Source organism: Wolffia australiana, chromosome 6 (assembly GCF_029677425.1).
Source record: "Wolffia australiana isolate 7733 chromosome 6, ASM2967742v1".
NCBI classification, from domain to species: Eukaryota; Viridiplantae; Streptophyta; class Magnoliopsida; order Alismatales; family Araceae; genus Wolffia; species Wolffia australiana.
Window position 1 is genome coordinate 1,851,845 of NC_135840.1, and position 6,809 is coordinate 1,858,653.

Here is a 6,809-nt window from a genome sequence, read left to right on the forward strand (position 1 = left end):
AGTTAAATATGTCAAACGCGAGGAGGATCCCGATAGATTGCCCTACTAGGTCGAGTTCCTCTTATAAGATGCTATGCGGGTGCATTGAAAAGAAGATTGTTATAGATATGATGATGTCCACTGCCCTTCGAAAACAAGCCTTACTTGACGTGAAATGGGAGCTAGTGCAAAAATTTGTTGACTTACACAAACCACTCCAGCTTGGTACCTCTGTTGCTATCCAAAGCAAGGCATCGACGTCAAATGAGGCTATTGTCATTATTAAGGGATTGATGAGGCATCTAGAGAGAATTAGTGTGGGCGTATTGAACTCATCCATGCTTATAATTTGGCATGCTATCTCCGCTAGGCAAAGGAGCGCTTTATCTAATGTTTGTTCTGCTATGCGGGCTAAGCTAGATAAATATGTGTCTGTACTAACACGAAATGAGGCTTTCACTGTCACCTCTCTACTTGATCCATCTATGAAGCTTCGCTTGATTTATCCACAAGCTAAGAATGAGTTTCTATCTACCTTTTGCAATATCATGGAGACACATTCAATGTCCAGAAACCCCAGAAATCAGCGCACCAAACCAACTGCTCTATCAACGCAGAGTGATTTCATACAAATGGAGGTCGAAGAAATACTAGTTCTGTCTGAGCTTCCACAAAGAGTTGATCTGATCGCAGAGCTCGACGTATATGCGATGGAACCCCAGCATTAGGTACGGAGGTGTTGCATTGGTGGAAGACGACGGGTATCATATAATTTGAATTTTTTATATTCCAAATCTCGTGCTTTACTTATTTAAGTTCTGACTACTTTTGCCCCCAAAACAGGTCAGCTTTCTTACCCTGCGTTAGCACTGGTGGCGAAGGAATTCCTAGCAGTTCAAGTGACGAGTGCCACGTGTGAGGGTCCGTTCTCAGAAGGTCGCCGAGTAATCAACTACATGCGATTGAGGCTCACGACAGAGAGTGTTGAAGTCTTACTGATGTTGAGGTCATGGTAAAACAACGTCGACCTGAGAGCAGATGAGGACGAAGACAATGATGAAGATGATGGGCCATTTAACATTCGTGTGAACGCACCAACAGGTTAGACTCTGTCCTTGCTCCTTGACTGGTGTAGAGAACTCTATTATTTCACCTTGCCTTGGTGAACAAAAATCATGATGATGTTATGGAAAATGATTTCATTTTTCATCACACAGATTAGTGGTCCAACTCACAATACTGGTGACAAAGATGGAAGAAGCCCGTTGTCTAAATGCGAGACTCCTCTAATATTCTTGTTGAAAACTAATCCTCCATCCAGTGTTGAGAGCACTCTATAATTACTTTGCCTTGGATGATTTTTCACCCAACTTTCTCGCATATTTGGATCTATCTTTTTGGAATTCCCGTTGTTGCACTTGCTGCAAGGAATGCACAGAATAATTTGTTCATAACCAACAGCTTACAGCTGATGAGGGGCCAATGAGGGGACAAAAGCAACTTGTCATTGTCCTCTGTAATGAAGAATAAACTCAAGTCAAACCCAAGAAAAACATTGTTGTCTTCCAGAATGATATCATTATTATCCTGCCCTAGACGAATGATGAATTGTTGACGATAATGATGATTTTGTCATCATATCTTGTCAAATAATGCTAACAAATGGAGAATGAGGAAAGACGATGATAAAAAAAAGTTGACACTCTCATCCTAATGAGGAGAAGAGATATCGATTTCATCATCATTCTCGTCATCCGGGTAAGGGAAAATAACAAGGATACAGTGACAACTCATCATCTTGAGCAGATTCAAAGCCCAAGAAAAATAAGAAAAAAGGAAAAATCAAAATAAAACTTTGGTTCGTAGGATGAAATTCCTAAATTAGGTCACCATAAAGAAGATTGGAAGTGACTTCAAGTACAATGTTTATGATTTGTTAAAGTAAACTTTGGGTGAGAGTGGAAAATTGTATGTATAAACCTTAAATTACAAATAACAGTTCCCAGAGTCAGGAGGCTGCGGTTGATGTGGCCCCCCTCTTTCAACCTCGTACCAGCTGACATGGCACTAGGACGCCCACTTGCTTCCCGCGAGATCAACAAAATGCTGCCCTAAAAATAAATTAAAAGTTCAATTGTTGAAATTATAATTCGGACCTTGGTCAAAGGACATACCACGCAGGCGACAAGGGTGTCGGAGCTCTCTACGTTCACAAACTCATGAGCAGAGCTCTCGATTGTCTGCCACGAAAATCCATTTTTAAAAAAAATTAAATAAAACTCATCAGGAACACCTCATTTAATGGACATATCTACCAGTCTAATTATCTGATGCGATCTGGAGCTTGTCTTGTTCAACGAGGTTTCACCAACCTCCCTCTGAGCTGGAGCAAGAACATATCAAATATTTGAATTAGTTTTTTTAAGAACAGCGCCTAATTTCTAATTTTACTCTCTCTTGATTCTGGTTTGTTTGACGAGAGTGAGAAGAACATAATACCGAAAGATAAAATTTTCTAAGGAGGAAATTGAATCCAAGTCTTTTATGATTGTTGAATCTCCTTTTTTCTACTCATTTCTTCTTGATTTCATTTCTTTGACGATAGAGAGACCATCAGAAATAAAATAAAATCAAATTATTTTTTTATAGTTGAATTTCTTATTTCTTGAGTTATTTGTCTTGATTCTAGAAGCACATGAGAAAGAAAACGTTGGCAACAACCTTCACACGTTGACAAGAGCTACATGATATGATCCCAACCATTAATCACCTCCTTCGTTAGCTTCTCCATGATGATTGACTTCTGTAGAAACAAGAAGCAAAGAAGTCAACATGTAGTCAACATAATCCTAGTGACTACTAAATTTCATTGAATCTTGCTTACATCAGGGCCATCAAGCAGTCTAAGCAGGGTGTTGTCATCATTGAGGAGATCCCTTATTGACTCGTTGTAGATCTCCATGGCCGAGAACTTGAGCACGAATTCTCTGTCCTTGTGCTCTGATTTCAAAATCTGGTTTAGTGCTTGCAGTCACCAATGACCAGAGGAAGATAACGAGATGACATCATCACCATCAGTTGTACTCTTACGGATGACGATTTTTTTAAAAAAAAAACTAGGATGACGATGATGATTAAGATGAAAATAATGATTAGATGGTGAAATCTTCAGTGAGGGGATGAAAATGACAAAATCATCAAAGTTACTCAAGCCACGGACATAACAATGACAAGCTGAAACACTACTCTGGCTGAAACCTACAGATGAAGACACCCAAGGAAAACCAAAAACAATAAAAAGACTCAAATGGGTTACCCTATGAATGTAGTCATAGATGTCAGATGTGGCCATCTCTGTGAGCCCTGTCATGGTATATGACTTCCCACTGCTCGTCTGACCGTAGGCAAAAATGCTAGCTGAAACAGATGATTCCTCCCAAGCTTAAAAATCATTTTCTCTCTCTAAAACTCAGCATATTAAAAGATATTAAGGGTGGTGAAGATGACAATGATGGTACTGATAATGATGATGGTGATGATAACGAAGAAGAAGAAGACGACGGTGGTAATGATGGTGTTTAGAAAGAAGAAGATGCTGGTGGTGGTGGTGGTAATGATGAGGATGATGATTGTGATGAAAATGATGAAAAAAAAGATACAATGACATAAACCCCTGACATATCAGGTACCATTAAACTATAAATGCCATTATCACTAGATTCAAAGACTGTTAGATTTGTACTAATAGAATTTCTACTGAAGATGGTGTGTTGTGAATTAGTATAATATATAATAAATTAGAATATTTTTAGTATAATATACTTTGGCAGATGCATAACAATTTTTTGCAATTTTGTGCAAGTGTGCAATTTATGAACAATTATTTGCAATTATAGACTCTTCATGCAAATTTTGTTCGTTTTGTGCGAATTTGTCCATTTGTGTGAATTTTGTTCATTTTGTGTGAATTTGTTCCTTTGTGCAAAATTGTTCGTTTGTGAATTTTTTTTTGGTTTGTGCGAATTGTTCTAGTTGTGCGAATTATGCAAATTGTTCGAACATTTGTTCTACTTTTCGCACATAAAAAGAACAACAAAATGAACAGACCCCTGTGCGATTCGTATGTGCAAATTTTTTGTTCATTTTAAAAGAACAGAACATAACGACCATGTCTATTACTAGGGAGTAGAGATGAGGGAGTAGGGAGTAATAGGAAATAGGGAGTAAGGAGTAGGGAGCAGTAACGAGTAGGCAATAGGAGTAAGGATTAATAGGTGTAGGAAGTAGGAAATAGAGAGTAGTAGGAAGTAGGAGTAGTAGGGAGTGGGGAGTAGTAGGGAGTAGGGTGTAGCAAGTAGGGATTATAAAGTAGAAAGGAGAAGTAGGGATTAGTAGCGAGTAGGGAATAATAGAAAACAGGGAGAAGTAGGGTGTAGAGGATGGAAATATATGTGGCCGGCAAGCCAATCACACATTTCACATCTCGTTCCATGTTCATTAATAGAACATATTCATTATAATTCATGTGTGATGCTTATTATGAAGTCCATATATACATGATCAGAATTAGTGAATTACTAGTATTCAAGCATTTGTTATAAACATTCTTATTCAAAGGATACACGAGAAGGACATGAAAGTATTTTGATAGAATAGCACTATCTAGCCTCACTCATGATGAGTATGGCTGGTCAACGAGTACTTTGACTATGGCCAACGAGTCTCTAATCGTGGGATTCTAAACGGTCTTAGTTCGGGTGCATCAAGAAGTTCACGAAGACGATTGAGTAGTCAATATGGGATTGTCCACCTTCGGTATAAGTGGTGATAGCTCAAAGGAAGAAGATGCGATGAAGTCCTGGCAAAGGCAGTGAAATAGCAGAGAATAGTTCTCTGATGATTTTCGAATGCATCGGTGCTAACTTGGATGAACGATTAGGATTTGACAGTTGACCATACCTTAAGTCATCCAAGGAGCATCAAGTGGATGAGGGATTATACATACACGGTAACTGATGATGAAGAGGTTCCATGAGTGAGTCGATACACACTCTTTTGTATCTTCTAGAACACGAGGTATAGCTTGGCACCCCACGTGTTGGAGACTTAGTCTATCGTTGGGTTAAATCGATCTGACATTAATTAATCTATATGTTGATATATTTAGTTAATTTGTAAGGCCAATAAAGGTTATTGGGCCGTTGGATTCATTAACTAGACGGATACATGGGCCTAGAGGGTCACACACAAATAGTTTTTTGGACTTCGGAAGATATACTTTAGTTTTGGGGGTTTTATGAAAAATACCCACTTAGTATACAAAAGAGAAGGCCCTGAAAGAAATTCACCCATGCCAGAATTGTTTAGGGGCCCTTCCCCTTCTCCCTTCTCCCCACACCCCCTCTTTACTACCGATGCGATCGGAATGGCGTAACCACGACGGTGGAGGGTAGAACTTGGCTCATTGAAAGAAGGAGGAGATCCAATATGCCGAGGATTGTGTGGATACATCTAGAGGCTGCACATTTGAGTAGCTTGACTCCGCTTGCTCCAGGATCCAAGAAATCACGGATGCAATCTGTGTAAAGGTACTTCGTTTCATGATTTTATTGATGTCATTTTGATTCTGTTACGTGTCTTCCGCTGCATGGAATCATTATATTCATCTATGTCAAAGTATCTATAACCCAACATCAGGGAGTAGGGAGTTAAAATTAGTGGGAGTAGCAGGAAATAGGGAGTGGGGAGTAGAGAGTAGTAGCGAGTAGGGAGTAGGAAGTAGAGAGTAGTAGGGAGTAGAGAATAGGGAGTAGTAGGGAGTAGGAAGTAGGGAGTAGTAGGACTTGGGAGTAAAGAGTAGGGAGTAGGGAGTAGGGAGTAGGAAGTAGGGAGTAGTAGGGACTTGGGATTAAAGAGTAGGGAGTAGAGAGTAGGGAGTAGGAAGTAAGAAGTAGGGAGTAGTAGGGACTTGGGAGTAAAGAGTAGGGAGTAGGAAGTAAGAAGTAGGGAGTAGTAGGGACTTGGGAGTAAAGAGTAGGGAGTAGGAAGTAAGAAGTAGGGAGTAGTAGGGAGTAGAAAGTAGGGATTAGGGAGTATTAGGAAGTGGTCGGGAGTAGGGAGTAGGAAGCAGGGAGTAGTAGGGAGAAGGGAGTGGTCTATACGAAGTAGGGAGTAGGGATTAGGGAGTATTAAGTAGTAGGAAGTAGGGAGTATGGATTAGGGAATAGGGAGTAGCGAGTAGGGAGTAGGGAGTAAGGAGAAATATGGAGTATGGAGTAGTAGGGAGCAGGGAGTAGTAGGGGGCAAGGAGTAGTAGGGAGTAGAGAGTAGTAGGGATCAAGGAGTCGTAGGGAATAGGGAGTAGGGAGTAGCGAGTAGGGAAAGAGAGGGAGTATAGAGTAGGGAATAGGTAGTAGTAGGGAGTAGGGAGTGCGAGAAAGAGAGATTGAAAGTGAAAATGTGAGAGAGGTCATGAGAGAGACTGATAGAGACTCTAAGAATGGGCGAGAAAGAATTGCACCACAACTCCACCTTTGTCACCGACGAAGCTGATATCCTCCCCCACTCTGGGAGTTTCTATCGTGACCTAGAAAGGCGAGAAAATGAATATAAAGTTAAGATTTACCGTAGGAAGCCTGCTTAACTTGTGGTCTAGAGGTGTGACTTTTTTAACTTCTTTATAAATTATCAAAGCCTTTTAATTGTTACAGTTTTTGTGCAGGGACTACGTGTTCGAATCCTGCCACCATGGTGTCATTGGGATATATGTAGTGAGACATACAAGTTTCTATTCGTTTTCAGAAAGAGAGAGACTAAATGGTGCCAGGATT